General features: G+C 44.3%; 1 long non-coding RNA gene across 2 annotated transcripts in view; it reads right to left on the bottom strand.

The window, feature by feature from the left end:
• Positions 1 to 22323, bottom strand: part of LOC138104743 (uncharacterized) — a 59358-nt gene that overhangs the window by 3101 nt on the left and 33934 nt on the right. For both annotated transcript variants that reach the window (XR_011148256.1, XR_011148257.1), the window contains exon 3: positions 4469 to 4652. This is a non-coding gene — a long non-coding RNA (uncharacterized lncRNA). The remainder of the gene's footprint in view (positions 1 to 4468; positions 4653 to 22323) is intronic.

The raw sequence follows: 22323 nt of genomic DNA on the forward strand, positions 1-22323 counted from the left end.
AATGAGTTGATTTGGGTTTGGTTGCATTTCAGGAGTGCCCAGGGGGGAAGAGGAGGAGAACTGATGCTGTAGTATGAGTTGTGAGTCTCTCCACATTAGGGGAAGAAGGGATGCATAACTGGGGAATGAGGGAAATAGTCAAAAGAGGCAGTGCCATTGAAAACAGATAGGAAATAAAATAACTTTGTTTGGAAGCATGTTTTCTTCAATCAAGCCCTTTCCACAGTTTATTTTGACTGATTATATTACAGCACACCATGCAGGTGATCACAGTAGCATCTTCTGGCCTTGTATCATGAGCACAAGGCTTCCAGCCCTGTTCTGGGAATGGCTTCCTCAGGTTGATCCCTGACAATCACACCTCCCACCTTTCCCACACACTGAAAGCTCTTGTGAAGGAACAGAAAACTAGGAGGTCTCCCAGAAGTGATATCCTCTGAGGAGAATACCTATACCATAAACTTCATCGTGGGTGCAGAGGACACAAAGGCAAGGGCTGAAAGACACCGTGCTTGGTGGTACACCTTTAAGCTCCCTGTAGTGACACCAGGGCTCTACCTATTGAAATAACTGCAATTTGAGCAGTTAGGACTCTCCAAGGAACATTCCTTGAGCTGTTGTCAAGATTTTCTTCCTGCTGTTAGAAAGGCAAGGAGCATCACCAGTGTAAAGCATGTGCCAAGCAAGAGAGAAACCACACTTCTTAGGTTCAGTCTTTGCACTCAGAAAATAGGACAGCTGCAGAGGCTCAGCAGTAAGATGTGATGTGAGCAGTGGTGGCCCCAAGCCACAGGGACTGGTGACAGAGTCACGCATCAACATAGAACAAACCACAGGTGAAGAATTTTCACACTGGAAATGTGCTTCAACCTCATAACAAGGCAACAACCTTCTGTGAAACCCAAATAGAGGTTTGAACTTGCTGTTGCTCCAGAGCATGGGTGTGTTTAGTGAGCTCCCTATTTCATTTTGGTGTCATTGTCTAGCTAACTAGCACTGAAAAGGGGTATATGTTTATGTAAACACTTGGCTGCTTCTCTGATCCTGTCTTAAGAAGGATCCCAGTTTATTAATTTGTTTTTGTGGCTAAGAAGGTATGTCCCCAAGCATACTCATATTCTTTAGGAACACTGGTTCAGTCCTTCCTCACCTGCCAGCAAGCAAATTTGGCTCCCACATTGCAGCTGCAACATTTATTCTTGTCCTATGGTTGTCTTTTTACCAATTTAGCACAAAGCATTACATTTGCTTTGCATTTGTACCATATTTCTGGTCATTTAAACACCATGGTCACCAGCAGAGCTGTGATCCAGAGCTCTGGAGATGCAAATCCTCATCAGTCAGGCTGGGGAATAAGCACAGAATCGTGAAATGGTTTGGGCTGGAAGGAACACCTTCCACTATCCCAGCTTGCTCAGAGCCCCATCCAGCCTGGCCTTGGACACTTCCAGGGATGGGACAGCCACAGCTTCTCTAGACAACCTGTTCCAGTGTCTTCCCACACTCACAGGGAAGAATTGCTTTCTAATTTTCTTCTAATATCTTATCTTAACCTCCTCTCTTTCTGCTTGAGGTCATTTCCCCTTGTCCTGTCATTGCAGTTCCTGATGAAGAGTCCCTCTCCAGGAATAATAATAATAATAATAATAATAATAATAATAATAATAATAATAACAACAACAATAACAACAGTAGTAGTAGTAGTAATGGAAGGGCTTGCATCCATGTGTGCTTCTTACACACAGCAGTGCCTTGTAACAGGTTTTCAGACCAGGAAGTTCCATTATGATCATCTAAGACTTCAGAATCCAGGCAGTAATGTCAGTATTAAGGCCAGAGTTCTGACTGAGTTAGATCAAAACATTTACAGTACTCCAAAAAGGCAATGAAGGCCCTCCTCAATGCTCCTCTGAGAAGACGTGCCAACAGTTCCTACTCCTCCTTGTTAAAAATGTGCATCTTATTTCAGAAATGAGCTTTCTAGGGAGCTTTATGACTGGATTTTTTTATGCTTTTGTCTACACAAATAAATGGTTCCTCTCTAGCTGCAATTATCCCCTCACATGGAGTCCTCTCAAAGAGATCACAACTCCACCTGCAGCAGGTGGCTTGTCGGTTTGACCAGCCCAGATCACAGGCTGGCATCAGCACTTGTGACTGTTGATTATCACACCTGAAGCACCTTTTTCCTGGGTTTTCTGTGCCAAACCTCCAGCTGTCCAGCAGCACCCACCCAGTGAACAGTGCCATGCTCCGGACATGGCTGTGACTCAGTGGGGGGAAAGGCGCACGTGTGTGTGTGTGTGTGTGTGTGTGTGTGTGTGTGTGTCCATGGGATCTGCTGCTTAAATGTTTTCCTTTCCCAGGGGATATATTTGACATCAAGATAAAGGGGCAGCGTGGAAAACAAACTTACTTTCCACTCCCCCCGCTTGGAGTCTGGTATTGTAAAACAAGCTGTGCTAGCTGGGATTCCTTTTGAAAGCTCCCGGTTATCTTAGCAGCTGTAATATAAACCACAGTCTCCTTGAAGTATATCCCTGCCACAGATCCCTTCCTGGCACTGGGCGGAGGGGCAGTACATACCATAGTATTCACAGGGAATAATGCTTTTTTTTTTGTAAGGTCAGGCATTTTCTGAAGCTGGTTAATGCAACCCCTTATGTTTTCTTTGGGAGCTCTGCTAAACCCACTCGTCACAGATGTGCAAAATGTGATAGCGTCCATCCCCCTGCACCTCATTAATGGTATCTCCCTTGCTTGCCTTGTTTTGGTCAGGATGAACTGGAATGGGAAGTAAAAGGGGTGATGGTTATGAAGTGTGTGGGTGAAGGGCATAATCAGAGTGGTTCTGCCTGAGTGTTGCTTGTTTTGGTGTTACGGCTGTTTGAGGTGCCTCCTGCTGAACCGTGTCCCATGCAAGCCAGCTCACGTCTGTGTGCCGCAGAGGAAACATTCCTGTCATTCTGACACCCTGAGAGGAGCATGCCTGGAGTACAAGCACCTGTGTGGTTGGCAGTCACAAGACTTTCAGCTGGTACCTCTTGTGGTTGCCCAAAGGGCCTCTTCCTCCTCTTGCAGCCTCTGGCCTTTGGAGGCAAGGGACCTGGCCCTGTGGGGAGGCTCTGGGAGATGTCTGGGCTGGGCAGGGATGTCCATACTCATGTTCCTTAACCCACTCCATTTTTTTCCCCTCCTCAATTTCCTCCTGTGCAGGTGTGAAAATGACTGGAGAAAAAAGAGGAAACTGGAGGTGCCAGGCTGGAGAAGACATGGGCTCCCTCTTCTGCAGCTGATTTGCCACTACAAGCAGTAGCCAAAACCTTCCCCCTTCCTCTGGAAGCCCCGGGCTCCCTGCCAGGCTGAGCACGATGTTCCCATCGATGCAGCAGTGGGAGCCCTGAGCCAGGTCAAGCCAAAGGCACAGCAATAAAGGAGGAGGAGGTCATGGAAACCTGTTTCCATTATGGTGCTTGTAAATAACCTTCCAGATTATCTTCTTGATTATCGTGCCCTACCTGTGCTGTTTCCATCTCCGAGGAGCTGAACGCTTTTAAACCTTGCAGCCCTACCCACGCGGCACAAAGTACCTGCAGGGGCAAAGGGCCAGCAGGAACCCAGCTCAAGGGTTTCAGTGCCTCTGCGAGAGGGTTTCTCCCCCTCTCAGGTGATGCCTGACTTCCTAAGAACACTACATGAAGGAGGGAGGGCATACCTGGAGACCACCCCTCAACCATGTGTGTCATTGGTTATCCTCATGAAAGCTGCCTTCATGTTATCCCATCTTTCACTGTAACCTGCACTTTAAACTGTGTGCTGCAATTGAAACTCTTTTTCTCTGGAAAACAGATTTGTCACTCTTTCAGTTCCTTCAGGGAAGCAAATAAGCGAGTAATGCTTTCAAAGCTACCCAAGTAACTCAGGAACTTTTATCCCATTGTTAGTAATTCTCATAGATTGATTTATTTTTTAAACTTGGCCCAAAATCTAATTTCCCAAAATAATTAAGGCACTTTGGAGCCATGAAGTCTAACTGTAAATTGAATTTGGTTTCAAAAGTCACCTGCATGCTTTGGAAATACTAACCTTGATGTTCACACAGACCCAGTATGACTACCAGCACTTGTTACAGGTTGTTGCTTCCTTCATGTGATTCAAGGATGGGATTGAAGGGCTCAAACCACACCAAATTAAAGCACCCCAGCTGACCCAAGATAGCTGGGTAGGTGCATATGCTCTTACTGCCCAGGCAGCATGAGCTGAAAAGTGCTTAACTTCTGCCACTTTCTTCTGAGGTTTCACATAACCTGGTTTTCCTCACTTTTACCATGGGCTGAACGTAAACACAGAGTCACCACTGAGCAGAAGACAGCCATAAGTCATCAAGCAGCAGTGACTGACATGTGTCTGTGCTCTTCCCTCCCAGTCTGATATTTGGGCTGGGTCCCTCTAGCCCTGTGGAACTCACCTCCAGGGATCTGTTGGGACTGCTGCTTCCAGCGTCAGCCAATACATCATGCACAGGTGCAGATGAATTTCAGTAATGAAAAGCAAAAATCCTTTTGTCAGCTCCTCAAATCCAGGCTCTTCTTGGTGGTGCCAACCACTAGGACAAGAGGAACGGGCAGGAACTGATGTGCATGGAGTTCCACCTGGACATGAGGAAGAACTTCTTAAAATTCTCCCTCCCTCAGTTAATATTTTAAAATTAAAAATGTGGAAATTAGGTTGGAGAAGACCTCCAAGATCAGCAAGTCCAACCTTTGATCAATGCCCACGTTGTCATCCAGAGTACTGAGTAACACATCCAGACATTCCTTTAATACCTTCAGGGATGGTGGCTCTGCCACTACCTCCACCACTCAGGAGTGGTGACACTACTAAGGATTTATTTTTCACAAAATAATCATAATTACCAATACTCTAAACCCAAAATCTTTTATGGAAATGCCAGTTATGACAAAACCTTGGAAATGGTTAATGGTTTTTAAGGTCCTGGATGGAGCCCATTGCAGAAAGACTCAAAGGCAAGAGTGGGCAGAGCTGTCCTTCTCCCCCCCCCAGGAAGCCATGAAATCCTATCTTTTCCTGGCAGTGCCTCTTCTTCTGGGCCACCCACTTCCCTCTCAACTTTCAGCTGAAGCACCTCCACAGGTATTTGCAGAATGAGGAAGCCAATTGACCCTCTTGACAAATGGTGACTTTGAGTTTCTGCCATTAACCCCAAAATCAAGAAATGGGATCAATTTTAGTACAGGGAATGATTTGGTAGTTACTTTTTTCTCACTTCAAAACTAAACATTTCAACTTGCATTGAATAAAGGGTTCCAGGCTTGAAACAGGTTCTCGCTTTCCAGTTCAGACCAAACCAAACCAAACCTAACAAAAAACAACCCCTCCCTCAAAAACAACCAACAACAAAAATAGGTGAAATTATTAGTTAAAACCACTGATCAGGGAGAGAAGGTAGTTGTGTCCCCTCTTTCCCACTTCTGAGTGGTGGGGCTCATTTAGACCACTCCTTTTGCCTTAGGAGTCTCCCCTCAGGGAAATGACTTCACCACCTCAGTGCTTTCACCAGGAGAGGAGGAATCAAAGCTGCTCTCAGTCCCTTGGCTGACCTGAGTCTTCTTTGCCTGAACAAATATGCAAGAGATCAGATCCTGTGACTCAGATGCTCCCTCTTTTTGGTAAATATCTTGTGGACAGACTGGCCATCACTTTTCCTCTTTCCCAACCCTCCATTTCCACCCCTGCTCCACAGCTTGGTAAATATTTGAGTATTCCACAAAGAACTGGATGGCTCCCTTAGGAGCAGCCATGAACATCACCAACCAAAATAGCCCAAACATGATGGAAAGTTAAGATCATGTCACCTCAGGAAAAAGAGAGGCTTGAACTTTTCTCTCCCACATCCTTGATGCTAAGAGATGAAAAGGGACACATAATTTTTTCCTTTGGTTTTGTCTGTGTACCTTAATACATTTTTTATCCAAACAACTTGTCAATTAATATCAAATTTGTGAACAGTTTCTAGACAATAAAACTAGCATTTTTCTCAGCAAAATTCCCATTTGCCACCAAGAGGAAAGAAAAATCACCCAGCTCTGTCTCACTACATGTAGGTGAGCTGTGTTTCATGTGAACTTGAATCGTAGCTTGAAAAAAAGCTGCAATGAACCAAGAAAAACACATACACTTGACCTCAGCACCATGGTCTGGCTGTCACTACACACAAATCTCAGTTTGAACATTTCCTGTGACAAAAGGTGAGGATCCAGGGCAGGGAGAGAGTTGTGTCCCTCCCATTTTCTGGAGATGTGAACAGCACCTCCCTTGCACACCCCCATGTATTATATTCCACTTGTCCCTGTCACGCTCTGGATAATGTTGATTCTGTGCTGTGAAGGGTGTCTGGCTCTCCCCTTGACTAATCCCTCGGTGCTGGAGGGTCCTCTCTGGAGCTTGAGAACTTGACCTCCGCTGACACAAGTTTGACAGGGACGCAGATCCATGTGGCTGTCCTCACTCATCCCCACTCACCCCAGGAGTTCTCCCCTGATGCCCTGTCAGCACAGGCTTTCAGACAAAAGATACTGGTGAAATCAACAACACCAAAGGAATGTGGCCTTCTGGCCTTTGATTGATATTCCTTATTTCAACAAAACCTTAACTCAGTTGAAAATATAGTGAACAACCTGTTATGGCATTTCCAGACAGGACATGTCTGCAGAACTTGCAGGGTCACTGAGGCAATGTGTTTCAAAACAAATAATGGGTCTCGCTTTCAAAATCACAAGGTCACTTTATCTGTACTTTATTCTACAGTCTGCCAAGCTGCCGCTCTCAAACATAATCAACCCTTAGTTACTACCTGCCTTACAATAATGCCTAGAAATTAAGGATTTCCTGGTGCCAGATGCATAATGGGACACATCTCCTGCCCTACGGAGCTTCCCATCCCGCCAGGCTGTTTGCAGTGAGGGATGTGGGGAGAGCTGAGACTGTAGAAGTGAACACTCGGCACAGAGGCGAAGAATGAAGCCTTCTTTGGGAGCCATGGCATGCCCCTCATACATCCCTTTTCAAAACAGGAGCCCCTTTTCCCTGAGAGTGACCCTCTTAGTGCCTTCCTGCTGAGAGGTTTCTGCCCATCATCTTGGAGCATCCTGCCCACCGTGCCCAGTCTCCCAGAAAGGGGGAAAACAGCACCAGCCAGAAAAGCCAGGATAGCAACTGTGATGTCAGACAGACACCATACCCTTCACAAAACAAGCCTTTGAATGGTGCCTTCAAATGCTCTTCCTGCTCTCCACAGGGAATTTCGTGGTCGCTCCCCCTCTAAGAAAAATTGCAACTCTCTCACATGAAATTGGAAACATTTAAAAGCTCAGGCTATGGCTAGCATCTACTCTAGGCCAAATTTTGATCCCTTTAATGGAGAAGTGAGAGAATTTCCATGAGGGATAGGGAGTGAGGAGAGATTTCATGTGCAGAGACCTCTGTCTTAACAACAATATTTTATTGAAATACTAACTATAACACCAAGGTATTTTATAGCTCCACCCTTTGGAAATGATTTTCTTAGAGAAGAGGAAAAATGTTTAATGCCCTGGTTTTCTCAGAGCTATTCAGCCCCCACTTGCAAACAAAATTTTTCAAAATATTTTTCTTTCCTATCACACCCTCTCTCATTTCTCTGGGTGTCAGCAACTTCTTCCCTCTGATGCAGCAGCCCTGCCTTCCACCAGCATGCCTGGCTCCTGCTGCTCTCACATTAGGAAGGAATCATTTGTTGTCCTTTGCAAAGCTGCCAGGTACTCCTACATGACAAAAAGCCCCAACTATGCTTTAGGCAGAGCAGCCACCCCCCCTCCTGCTTAGTTCTAGCTGGTTAATGAATAGAGTGATCCCAGGATATCCCAATATTTGAAAAAGACACTTCCAAAAACAACAGACAAGTACAGTGAAATGTAGTTGCAAATCAGGAAGGTGGAGCAGGTTTCTTTGTAAGTCTGTCTTTAGTCCATCCTGACAGAGAAACTCTCTGCAACCTACAAAACACAGGCTGCTAACGACCTCACACAATCAGAACTCAGGCCTTTATTTCTGCAAACACTGACACCTTCACAGAACGACACAGAATCACAGAATCATTTAGGTTGGAAAAGACATCCAAGATCGAGTCCAGTCTTTGACTCATCACCACTTTGTCAACTAAACCATGGCATTGAGTGCCATATCCAGTTGTTTTTTGAACAAAGGATTGTGACTCCATCACCTCCCTTGGCAGCCTGTTCCAATGCCTGACCACCCTTTCCACGAAGAAATTCCTCCTGATGTCCAGCCTGGGCCTCCCCTGGCTCACACTGAGGCCATTGCCAAACAGGAACACCGATAAATACTGAACTAATGGACTTAACTTGTCTTAATGAGATTGTGTCTGCTCAGCTGCCCGTAGCATGTTTTAGGGATGGGGGTTTTTGGCTGGCAGGACCTTTTTCCCACTTTGGTAACACTAAACATAACCAAATGGTCTCCGCTTTCCTTTGGGTAAACCAGACGTGGTCTTCTCAAGGATAAACATTACAACAGATACCAGGAATTGTAACATTCATGAGACACATTAAATACATTGTTTCCACTGGTGCAAACACTGGTCCTATATGAGACTCTGGAGAAGACAACATGATATGTGAGAAATATATCAAAGGAGGCAAAAGATGCAGTTCAGTAACAGCAACCTGGAAGTTTCTGCAATTTAAGATCAATGAAGGTGTGAGATCTTCAGCCAGTGCAAACTACTGCTGATGGTGCTAAAGCAATTCATATAGTTTGAATATTGTCTGGCCTAAGGTAGACATCCTCTTTTAGAAATTCTAACATAAAAAACCACCTGATTAGTTAAGCTATTCCTCCAAGATACTACTAAAAATGAAGTCTGTATTTACCTTGGATGAGCTGATCTTAACAGCAGCTTCAAGGCATAAAAATGGCCTTCTGCTCAACCTGAGTATAAATACCCTCATATCCTACTCTTTCCAAACAGGTAAGTAATTGTTTAGTAAAATACACTGCCCCACAGCCCTGGAACCAAAAAACAAAGGATACAGGCCCACAATCATCATTCTGGGATAAGCACACCCGAAATCAATGCAGCCTCAGGTTATTTTGTATGTAGAATATCAGGGTCTTTTAAAATGAAAGCCACATTTAATATAAGAGAACAACAAACACTCTATAATCCTTCTCTCCAGGTGCTTAAGGATGGTAGAGATGTATTTATTCACACCTATTTACCTCCTCTGCCTTGGCTGTACTCAGAGAGCTGTGGCAGCAGTTAGTACCAAGCCGTATCTCACTGGATGATCTACTTTGCTATCACGGCTACTTATTGTCCAACACCCTTCTCCTTCCAGAGCTAAGCAGATGAGATATGACTGCCCTGTGCTCAGCAGACTTCCATTATTGGAGCCCCATCTCTGATCAGATGGCATCTCACAAGCTGCCTCCTTCTGATTGCCTGTGCTACACAAAACTCATCGCTTCCTTGAGGCTGTGGGAGATGGAGGATTGTCCAGTCTGCTCAGCTGAAAGCCTCTGGACACAAACCAGCTGCATGGAGAACCATCACTTTTACAGAGATAGATGGTCAGAAGTTGCTGGAGGCTGGAGTCCAGAGCCACTTTGTTACCAGTGATTTATATGACATCTGTAATTTCTAAAAGCCAGCTGCTTCTAAAACCAGCTACAGACAAAGAGGCCAGGCTCTAATCTTGGTTATGTCAGTTTATCTCTGCAGTTACTCCCGCTTTACACCAGGTAAGCAGAGATCAGAATCTCACTCTGTCTCGCTTTGCCTGGGCCATAAATAAACCCATTAGGGTTTGTCCCAATGATGTAATGCAATACCCCACATCTATTTGTGTCACTGGAATTGCTGTGGGGGCAGCCAGAGCTGGGATTAGATAATTCCCATGTTTTCACACAGGGAAAATTAAACTTTTTTTCCTAGCCCCCCATCCCAGCATCTCAGTGTCTTTTAACTCCCAGCTCCAGACAGCTGCTTGACTGTTGGTCCACGTGTGATGTTAGGTGCAAACCACTGGGATACATCCTGCCCACTGAGCCTGGATAATCCCAGAAGGAGACAGCATGGGCAATGACCATTTTCTTCAGTTGAAAAGTCAGCTACCTTCAGTTTCTATCAATCTTTAGGAGCAGGAAAAGGAATACCTGCTGGAGGGAATCTACAGAATACCCATATATAGAGATCCTTGATTTATACCCAAACACTAAATACTGTTGCTTCCCATCATAGACTTGTAAATCATTGTAGTGTTTACAGAATTTTTATCTGGAGGTCCTGAATTGCTGTAAAGAACTGTGAATCTCAGCTCTCATATTCAAAGATAGTAATATTCTGTCCCTCATCTGCAGAGAAATGCTTGAAAACAGACTGAGTGAAGACTACTACCACAAAAGGGTAAAAAAAGGAAATAAGAACCCAAAATTTGAGCAGTGGAGGGTTTGGGAAACCCTTGGAACTGGAAGCGGAGTCCATGCAACCTCTGTCACTCTCTCATTTGCACTCATATCCACCCCCTGAACTGGGGCACAGCAGCCCTTTGCCACCCTGTGCTAATTTAGGGAGATACCTGAAACTGAGGCGCACCAAGAGACTCAGCAAGACTTTAAAAACTGCAGTCCTCATTGGTTATGTCATTGCACCAACACTTCCAGTTTTCAATTAATCAACCACAAGTGACTGTGCTAGAGAAGCCAGAACAAAGCTCTGCAACTACCCTGGGCACAACTTTTGCAATGGTTTCAGAGAAGGAACAAAACAACCCTTCCTAGCCTGGCCCCTGTGGGCAGCCCATAAAAGAGGCATCCTGTTGGGATGCTTCCATCCCAGTGTCTTGCCTGCAGGCCAGTGCCCTGTGTTCTTGTTCTACAGCTATGGCTGGTCCTCTGCCAGCTGCAGGGAGGGCCCCTCTCCTTTCAGGATCTTCTGATCCCAATTCTCCAGCTCACAGCTCTCCCGTTCTCCTGCACAGCCAGCTGCTGCCTCCGTTCCACAGCTCCTGTTCCCCTGCAGTTCCCACTGACTGGGGCCCCTTCTGCCTGCAGATAGCTGGGAATTGGTCAGCTGGAGCAATTTGGAACAGGAAAACAGTGGCAGAGATTCAGCTCTGAGCTGCTGGAATATTCCCACTGGACATGGGAGAAACAGTTCCACATCTTTCCTATAAATCTGCCCAAAGAGCAACTCAGATCCAAATCACAGAGCCCAAATTAGGCCTTCTCACCCCATGCACACACTCACAGATCATAGAATCACAAAATCAAATAATGGTTTGGGTTGGAAGCTCATCCAGTTCCAACTCCACTGCCATGGGCAGGGACACCTGCCACTATCCCAGCTTGCTCAGAGCCCCATCCAGCCTGGCCTTGGACACTGCCAGGGATGGGGCAGCCACAGCTTCTCTGGGCAACCTGTGCCAGAGCCTCAGCACCCTCACAGGGAACAATTTCTTCCTCATATCCAATCTAAACCTGCTCTCTGTCAATGTGAAGCCATTCCCCCTTGTCCTGTCACTCCAGGCCCTTGCCAAGAGTCTCTCTCCATCTTTCCTGTGGGCTCCCTTCAGGCACTGCAAGGCCACAAGGAGGTCACCCCAAAGCCTTCCCTTCTCCAGGCTGAACAATCCCAGTTCCTTCAGTCTTTCCTCACAGCAGAGCTGCTCCATCCCTCTGCTCCCCTTGGTGTCCCTGCTCTGGACTGGCTCCAGCAGCTCCCTGTCCTTCCTGTGCTGGGATCCCAGGACTGGATGCAGTCCTGCAGGTGGGATCTCACAAGGATTTCTCAGCCGTGTCCCTGAGTGTGACTGTCCAGCTTTACAAATGAATAATGTCACTGTTAGATTGACTCACAGGAAGTCGACTGAAACTGTTGTCATTTGTTAAATGCCAGTCCTTTCTGATCATCTCCCAGCAATTAGAGCTACCCTTCATACACACATCAGCTGGTTCATAACACCATCAAAGTGGAATGTCAAGGATGCAACATTTTTAGTCAATTCAAATTCTTGGGTGAAACTCATGACTATTTACTGGGAATGCATCGTAATTTAGAAATAGACATTCCTTGAAATAAGAAGAGTGTGTCAGAAAGAACACCATCATAGCTCTACAGCATTGGCCCATTTCAGCCATGAAAACAAAGTCACTCACACAATCCTATGACAGAGCTTTATACATTGCAGAATTGAATAGTTTTGTGAGCTTGTAGATGATGCAGTTTCCTGGCACGGATGAATCACCACGGAAGCCAGGAATATACATCCAACAAAGAGGAACACCTTTCTCCACAGGGAGATGTGTAGTGGGACTGTTTACAGATCAAGGGGCAGCTCCACGTGAGCTTAAGAGCAGAACCAGATCCCTTCAGGTAACCTTTAATGTTAAATTCAGAAATCTGAGGCTGAGGGAAGATTTTGAAGAGCTGTTGCCCTGTCATACCACATTACAGCTGTTTGCAATGCAGAGTTCAGTTTTCTTTCTATTTTCACTGCTGTAAAAATAACTCTTATTCCAAGGTTCTTAGAAAACATTAATTTGCAGCGTAAAGGCAAACTGGTTACACGTCTGTCACTACTTTGAATCCCTTTGTCAAATCCATCAATAAAACCTTATCCTGACAAATGACCATCCCTGACCACAAGGTAAATCACCTTAATGGTCATTAAGATGACCTTAATTCCTAGTGGTGGAGTATTATATTCCATAGCAGTTGACACCTAGCTAAAGTCCAAATATCAAGAAAACATTTCTCTTGATTTTCTTCATGTATTCTGTATTTCTTTTGTCCAATTCAAATGCTTTAGCACAAAGAACATACATTTAAATTTAATTCAGAAATGTTTCATTTGCAGGCCTGTTTTTCCTGCCCTTCTGTCACAAAACTACAAACCTTCTGCCACCTTGTGTGACAGAGAGGCAGCTGACTCCAGCAGTTCTTATGAATATTTCACCTGTGACTGCACAAAACAACCAAAATACTTTCAAACTCATAAGAACTCCTCCTGAGAACACTGGGAAATCAAAAAAATCTACCTGTGAGTTACAGCCATAATTCACCCCCAAGGATCCAGGTGGTATTCAAATAGCTGAACTCAAGAAGGCTCCGTGAGTGAAGAATGCATCAAAAATTTTATACTGGGGAGGGGAAAAGTGTTTGAAAAAAATTTTTAATTCATCCATATATTTGGTAGAACTGGTTTTATGGATAAATCCATTTTATTCACAGTGTGACAGCAATATTCAAATATTTATGCTGATCACAGAAGAAAATCAGATTCATTTTTAAATCTGCCAGAATGTTTGTGTACCTCCACAATTTTTCTCAGTATTGCCATTTTATAATAATTTGAGGATGTATGCAACAGAAAAAGGTGTTAATTACACCTGGAGTTCAAAGGGAGTTCCCACCTGTCTCACATGGAATCCCCACCTCAAGCCACTGCCCTCCAAACCAACACTTGAGGCTTGAATGGCTCTCCTGGCAGATTGCTGGGAGCCTTCCCTTCAGATCCCCAAGTGTGCAGCAGCCAACTGGCCTGTGACGAGCAGCAGAAAATAGTTGAGATAAAGCAAGCCCCCCAAAGTTTGGATGCCCATCTGAATGCTGGCTGCTTCCATGAGGAGTAATGCTTTGTGCAGGGAGAGAGCTGGTGCTAATGACCCCTGCTCAGGAGAGCATTTAAACAGAGGCTTAACTCTGTCCCCATTCAGGCTGGCACTTATGTCTCAGTTTAAGTGCTGTGCTGAATAGACTTCTTTCCCCTGAATTGGGGCCAATTTCAGTTCATCATCCCTGAGGAACAGATGCATTCTTTTCCTCCTTTCTGACAAATGTGGAAAACGTGTAGCTAATATTTAACATGGCAGAGGGGACATTCTGGATTAAAAAGAGGAACTGGCTTTCTAGCAGCACACCTGTGCTCCCCCAAGTCTCAGTGGTACTCACTTCTCGTAGATGGACAGTGGAGGTCACAATCCTCCACGTTGTAAAGCAAAAGGATGTGTCACATCAGGCTGGGTTGATGGGGAACACCTCCTCCTAAATCTATCTTTGCATTAGTAGGAAGCAGGGATTTGGTTTTTTCCAAAATACTTTAAGACTCGGGGGAGAAAGAGCTCCAAAATGCAAAATATTATTAGTCATTATTCAATGAGTTGTGCCTGATTACCCCACATGGACAAAGTGGTAAGAACATACCTCCTAAGGCTCAACCATGACCTTAAGAATAGGGGATGGGAGGAGATGCAGGAACTTCACTCGTCATAGAATCACAGAATTACTGGGGTTGGAAGGGACCTTAAAAGCCCATCCAGTTCCAACCCCACTGCCATGGGCAGGGACACCTTCCACTATCTCAGCTTGCTCAGAGCCCCGTCCAGCCTGGCCTGGAACACTTCCAGGGATGGGGCAGCCACAGCTTCTCTGGGCAACCTGTGCCAGAGCCTCAGCACCCTCACAGGGAACAGTTTCTTCCTCATATCCCATCTAAACTTAGTCTACAGCTGAGCATGAGAATAGGCCTATTTCTGTCTGAGTTCAGCCCAAGGAAAGAAAATGGACACTGAGACTTCTGACTTTGTGGGGGCACTGGTGATGCTTGCACAATACCCACTGCAGCTTGTACAGTCCTGGCAAATCAAATGCTGTTTATATTCAGCACAAAGCAGGGGAGGAAGGAAACAGGAAGACTAATTAAAAGTTTTCTAGGTGGTAAACATGATGACTAGAATCCATGGAGCAGCTGTCTGTCCTGCTGGAAAATGGTATCCTGATGTCTTTAGCTGCAGGACGACTCATAAGAACCCTTGTCACTAAGATGCCAAAAATAGGTTAAAATTTCATTGAGCTCATTATTCACATGGGAAGGAAGAAGAAGGGGAATATGGGGAAGGTGCCCCTAAGGTCCCTGGAAGTGTAGTGCTAGAAAAGCTTCATAATCTGTTGCAGGGAACCTGGAAAAGTGAAATCCATATTGAACTATGACAATGTTCTCATTATAATCAACATATTTCACAAGGTTCAGCTATGTAAATACAGCAAGTGCTTTTTTTCCTCCACACAGGGTGCAGCTTGTGAAGCCTGAGGAATTTCTGGTTGCATTTTCTCATATATGATCTTGCAGCCTTCCTTTCTCTTTCATATTATAAACATATTATTACAAACAAGCAGTGAATAGACCTTTTTTTTTTTTCTTGCATTACTTTTTAAAAAAATGAATTGTTATCAGATTTAATGATATGATAAGCTTTAAAGTTCCCCTGGGAAGCTACCACAGCCATACTGATTTACATAAGCATTTTCCTACACATAATACAGCATGCAAGCTCTCTGATCTCATTATTCATTAGAAAATTAATGATAACTCTCAAATGTGAAAGCAGAGCAGTTCTGCAGAGAGTGCTGGAAATTGGCTAGTTCTCGACGCGGTAGTCATTTTCAATTTACTGCCTTGAAAAAAAGATGCTTTTAAGCAAATAAAAGGGTGCTGACATCAAACAGATACTTGTCTTGCTGCCAGGGAACGAGATGCCTTTTAAGGCAGGAAGGTGGGACTTGAGTGATGTGAATAGGAAGAAAAGAAAACAAGCCAGTCAGAGTTAAGCAGCTCTACCCCATTCATGAAAAATGTCTAGGCTCATTTCCTCATTGCCAGAGGTCTTTTTTGCTTAAATTCTAAAGCCCGTGCTCTGTTCTTGCCAATAATAAATAGCAGCCTGTTGTTAAAAAAAGTGCAAACTATGGAGGTTTTTTTAAGTGCTTTTCCCCAAGCTACACAAATTGTGACATCCCATAGACCAAGAGACAATGTTAATAAACTCCTCAAAACTTTGCTAATAACCATATCCTGAAATTAAGATTGTTGTGGAATGAACTACGGCATATTCACTGCTGGGGAACAAGAGCTGATAATCAAGGATGGCGTGGATTGCCATATGACTGACCAGATTAAGATCTGATTTTTATCCTGGCTCTGTTTAGATGATAGGGGCAGCAATGGGAAAGGATAACTCTGCTCTGCAAGTCTGAGTTTTGGATATGACTAACAAACAGGATGATTGTTTCTGTCGCTGTAGTAACACAACTGTCAGGGCATGGGGTGGCAAAGGGGGGCTCTCACTGCACGGTGTCTCAAAGTGCAACACCTTTGTGTTCATCTCTCCCAGCAAAATGGATGAAACCTGTGCCTGCTGCCTGTTGAAGTAGATATAATCTTCTTTGTGAGATTTGATTGCTGCTTGTTAATGCAATTCATAGCTCAGATAGCAACAGAAATTGCTCTGGGGTGTGGTAGAAAAGGGATATTAGACATGCACTGCAACATCCTGTTTTGGAATTAGTTTAGTATGAGGTTCACAGGCTCAGCATTACAAAATTCTGCACTCAAGCTGTCACTTGCCAAAATTTTTGCACATTAGTTCTGTTTTTTTCTTTCCTGTGATCAGTAGCAACATAAAAGGAAACATCTGGTTCTACAGGGTCCAAATTAGGGGATGCCATAGGAAAAACACTGCAAAGCAACATCAAATTTGAAATAACCAGCCAGTGTGAGAATAATATAATGTCACCACTATAATTTCCAACAAATAGAGGATACAAAATAATTAAACAAAATAAAAATCACCCAATTATAGGTGTCACCTGAGTGTCATCTGCAGTTTGGATGACAAGACTTTCACACCTTTTCTGAATTACGTTAAACATCCCCCAGGGAAAAGATGGTTCTGTCAGACAACATCACTTTGGAGGTCTAATCACAGAATCACTGAATGCTTTGGGTTGGAAAGAACCTTAAAGATCATCCAGTCCCACCCTCCTGCCATGGGCAGGGACACCTGCCACTATCCCAGCTTGCTCAGAGCCCCATCCAGCCTGACCTTGGACATTGCCAGGGATGGGGCAGCCACAGCTTCTCTGGGCAACCTGTGCCAGGGCCTCAGCACCCTCACAGGGAACAATTTCTTCTTAATGAGGATATGTGTTTGGGGTTTAGATTAAAATCTCTGATGGGTCTTTATTACTAATAAGAGCTATTTGGCTGAAATATCAAGACACATTTGCAGAGACAAAAAGAGACTTCCAGTCTGGAAGGAAAGGAAAATCTTACTTGTCCCTGTGATTCATCAGCTGCAAGACTGTTGTATGGAACCCCTCAAATCTGCACTAGAAATTATTGAACACAAAATCGACTCCTCTTATTCACAGCATAAATCTGTGCAGCCTCCAATCTTGCAGCTAAGAACAATGTGATCAACACCTGCAAATATCTTTATGGTCCAGAAAAGCAAAGGAAGTGTCCCAACAAAAATCACTGCATACAGAAAGCCAGGACAGCCATGAGATGCAAAGTAATTTTACAATATTTTACAGTAAAAATTTCCCAATATTTTACAGTAATTTATATAAATATTTTCCTTTAAGTTGCAGTTCTACAAATCCTTGAGGCTGATGAGATTGAAAGCAGCAGATCTAATCGCCTGTACCACTCCTTGCTTCTTCTAGCATAGGTCTTCCTGCAGCCAGGTGGAATGTCCTGGGGAACTGAAAAAGACATACTATTTTTCTTTAATGTGTTTAAGTCAGTTTTTCTCCCTGCTAATCCAGACCAGAGAAAAAGAGTGCCCAGCAGACACAGAGCAAGAGCGGGGCTGTTTCTTTAGGCAGCAGTGCTAGCTGATTTTACATGTCTGTTGAACCAAACATTGCCTGGGCAGCTACTGGTTCTTTATGGGACCAGTCAAACAATGGGGATGCCCCTAAAGGGAGCATTACAGGTAAGGATGCTCCCAGGACTACTGAAATTAAGGATTTCCTCTAGAAATCTCACTGAGTAACCACAAATTGGAAATGGCAATCATAGGTGCCTGGATAAAGGGGGAGAAAAATGCCCCAGTGAATGAAGTAGGGTACAGAAAAAGTGTAGGTAGCTTCAGAGAGCCTCATTTGTGTCCAGCACACCTAAAGCTTAACTGTGGAAGATAACCTTTAAGATGTGACATGACCCTGGGTGGATGACCTGTAGGTTTCTGCAGCTGAGAAAAATCTCAGTGAGAACTCACTCTGCAGAGTGGCCCAATGAAAATGGGTCATTGCAGTCTGGAAAAAATCCTAGAGGACAACTAAGGTTACAAACTGCATCAGGGATACTCTGAAACTGGAATCTTGTCTTTTTCTAGGAGTTTTAAAATGTTCCAAAGTTCTAATCAAGTGCCATATGTAGGTTTCCTACAATGGGCTTCTCTCTGTTCCTTGTAGGTGGCATTTGCAGCCAACGCAGTAAATTCAAAATACTTCTAATCAGTATGGCTTGTCCAATAAACATGGACAAACACTTGGGTGACCACAGCCCAAAGCAAGATGGAAAATTGAAGGCAGTGGGGTAGATTTCTCACCAAACTACAACCATTAATTTGAGGGCTGGTATTGCCTTATCCCAGTTCTTGTGGAGACATTTTTTTATGGAAGTGTGTAAAGTCTTTGGCCATAGGCAAGCCATGGAGAGACACTGACACAGGACAAATAAACAGTGTCATCCTCCTAGCTCAGCCCCCAAGTCTGGAGTCTGGCTAGCAATGTATTGCTGTGTGCTACACTTCTAAGATGGGTGCCTAAATCCACAATTCTGCTTCTAAAAGCAGGTACTTAGGAATCTAAAAATAGGGTCTGCATAATTATCCTTTGGAAAGCAGTTTTTAAACTGTGCAGCTGACACTTGGGAATTCCAAGTGGCTGATCAAACTGAATAGAAAACTGTAGCTATAAAGTGAATGAGCCACCAGACTATATTGAAAAGACCAGCTTATTATGACGAGAAAAGCCAGTAGCACTTTTCCCATGATCACCAGCACTCTCATTTCCACAGCACAAAGTCCAGTGAAGATGAGAAATTAGTCCAGTATCCCACATCTGGGTAGTGCCCTGTTCTGTATTTTCCTTTGTGTTTTTATCAGACTTGAATTTTATTTCAGTGGGATGTTGTCTTTAATTTGCAAAGGGTGTAAGGCAGGCTGTATATCCAGGAAGCTATTAACCACAAACCTCTGATTCCAGGGAAGAGGGGAGGGCAAAATTATTGGAAATCAAGATTTAGAAGAAAAATGGTGTGGATGTTAGTTGAAGAAAGCAAAAGGTATTGCTATATGAATCACGCTGAACAGAATAAAACTCTGGATGCAGAAATTTATATTCAGGAATCTCACAAAATCTCTCTTTCTTTCAAGGCAGATGCACTTGGTACTTGCAAAGTAAGTGTCACACAAACAGCAAAAGTGAAACTGTAGCATTAGAGCTGTAGAGTTGCTTTAAAAAAACCCAAAAATCCAAGATCAGGTTTAGTATTGCCCTTCCTGATGGGATCACTGCTTTAAGAAGCTTCTTGCCTTTGAGTATTGCTGGAGAGCCATCACAGGTGCATGATCTAACACAGAGCTGGACAGCAGCAATGCACAACACCTGACACAACATAAACCCTGCTGGTACAGGACTGACCTCTCAAGAGCTTGAACCAACGAGCTGAGATAACACAACACTGACCTTGGTGTCCTGTGGAGGGATATTTGTGACCTGATGTCACAAATCCTAAAGCAAGATTCATCGTAGTGTTAAAGTACAACCAGAAATTTATAGTTTCAGATGAGCTGAGTAATGGAGACAGTTTTTCCTTTCAGAGCAAGGACATCTAAGACACCAAAACCTGGAGTCCATGTTTGTGTCCGTTTACTGGTGTCCCTGCCCATGGCAGGGGATTGGAACGGGATGATCTTTAAAATCCTTTCCAACCCAAACCACTCTGATTCCGTGATTCGGTGGCTCCAAGGGAAGCTTACACAGCAAGCTCAGATGGAGATGCCTGATGACTGGGAAGACCACTGCCATTCCCACTACTTCCTTTAGGCATCCATAGCCCGAGTGTCCAGTCTCACCTGGACACTTGATGGTAGGTGAGATGAATCCTGACTTGAATTTCCAGAGAAATGTGAAATTGTATAAGACTTTTTCTGCAAATCACATACACTTCTCCTTCCTTGGCTCCTGGAAGGTTTTTCTTCCAGCTGTGACTCTGCTGGTACCAGGCAGCTTAGGGTAGAGATATTACAGGGAGGAAAGAATGCCTGATCTATTGTCCTATTCTGCTGTGGATCCTGGAATACTAAGAGTATGAACTAGATCTGAAGCTCATATTTTGGGACAGAGAAGACAAAAAAAATTTACAGTCTTCTCCACCAGATCTGTGCAGGAGGCAAAGTGTAAAAGGTGCCTCACCATTTTCTTCTCTTCCTCTCTGCAACCTAAGAAACAGCCAATATTTTTATTCCAGTAGACATGCTAATGTTAGTTTGTATAATTCCAAATGTACCTGTGATATATTTAGATGCATATTCTATTATGTTTACGAAATATTTTTCACATTTCACCGTGAAAGTTTATGCTGTGTAGCAAGATGGAGTTCACCGTGACTGCTCATTTCATGTGACCATTAAGTAACGTGTATGGACACAAGCACACAGCAGTGGGAGAATATTAAATGCAATACAAAGTGATGGATCTCAAAAATAAAAAAGGAGTCTTGGAGTGTTTCAGTAGGATCAAACTCCTTCTGTACTGGAACAAATGATATTTTTTCCTCTTTAAAAGGAGTTTTATTTTTGTCATTTAGACGAGCATATTAAAAAAGTAAATGCTTATTTTTGATTCCTCAAAGTTTGAAAAACTCCAAAATATACTTTTAAGATTAGTCTGTTTCAAAAGACTTATTTTTTACAGCATGGAGATTGATCAAATATTCAGTGCAAACTTGCTATGTCCTCAGTGATGGAGGTTATGGAGTCCAAGCAGCAGTTCTTCCAGGACAATTTGGAACACCAAAACCACACAGCTCTCCCTCTTTTCTCATCACATGCTTCTCCTCACTGGTTTTAAGGACTAGTTTTATTATGTGAAGCTTAGAGGATGTGCTGGGAGGCCAGAAAACTTGGAAAACCTTCAGAGTCGACATTCAGGGCATATCTGTGTCAGCTCTGTGCCTACAGGGTTTCATGGCATCAGATTCCCAAATATACCCATGGAAAAGGCCACTTCCCCTGAAAAATGCCCTTTCTTTGAAAACTTTTGCTCCTTGAAGAGGATTCCTGAGCTTGTCTTTTCCTCGAGAGCCAGTCACAGCTGCGAGTGTGTTGAACAGCACCACAGCCCAGCAGACTCCGTGTCCAAGCAGGGCACTGATGGCAAACCAGGATGACACCAGCAGAGCACACCCGGGTGCTGGCCCCTGACCAAGAATTAATCCCACCCTGAAAGTGCACAATGACAAAATGCCCTGCCTTTCAAAAGGGCTTTCTATGCAGCACTGGGCTGGGCCATATGGACATCATCAAAGCAGCCTGAGGGGCTCTTAGTGGTCCCAAAGCAGCCTACCTGTCACAGTGCTTGGCCAACACAACCTTCACATCAGAAACATTCACTCCTCTGAGCAGAGTTGCTAGAACTGAAGGGGAGGCTGATCGCCCTTTCTCTAGAGAATAAGTCATATATGGAGTAGCTGAGGAGGCTGGGGGTGTTTAGGGCAGGAAAAAAAAGGAGGTTTAGGGGAGGCCTTCTCACTCTCCACAACTCCCTGACAGGAGGGTGCAGCCAGGTGGGGGTCAGGCTCTGCTCCCAGGAATCCAGCAGCAGGACGAGGGGAAAGGGCCTCAGGCTGCACCAGAGTAGGTTCAGGTTGGACATCAGAAAGAATTTCTTCACTGAAAGGGTTGTTAAACTTTGGAAGGGGCTGGCCAGGGAGGTGGTGGAGTCACTATCCCTGAAGGGATCCAAGACATGACAGGATGTGGCACTGAGTGCTTGGGTTTGGTTGACACAGTGGTGATCAGACAGTTGGACTTGATGATCTTGAAGATCTTTTCCAAACTAAATGATTTTGTGATTGTGTTTTACGGTTCCTTAGGATCTACACCTGGCCTGACACCTGTGCTCTCTTTATCTCAGTGATTCACCTGCACAGCACTGCATCCCATGATGCTGGCTTTTCCAAGACTCCTGTGTCATTGTGAAGAGCACTGTGGCACCATCACCACCCAGGCACTTTGGCACAAAGAGCTGGGAAGCCAAAGCAGTAGGACTTGTCACATGGAATACAGATGACTGCATTGCATTTCTTTTTACCTCTCTACAGCTCACAGTTTTGATGAAAATTCTTACCAAGCCGATGGCAAACATTCACTGATGGCTATGATTTGTGC

The sequence above is a fragment of the Aphelocoma coerulescens genome, chromosome 1A, assembly GCF_041296385.1.
Source record: "Aphelocoma coerulescens isolate FSJ_1873_10779 chromosome 1A, UR_Acoe_1.0, whole genome shotgun sequence".
Taxonomy (NCBI): Eukaryota; Metazoa; Chordata; class Aves; order Passeriformes; family Corvidae; genus Aphelocoma; species Aphelocoma coerulescens.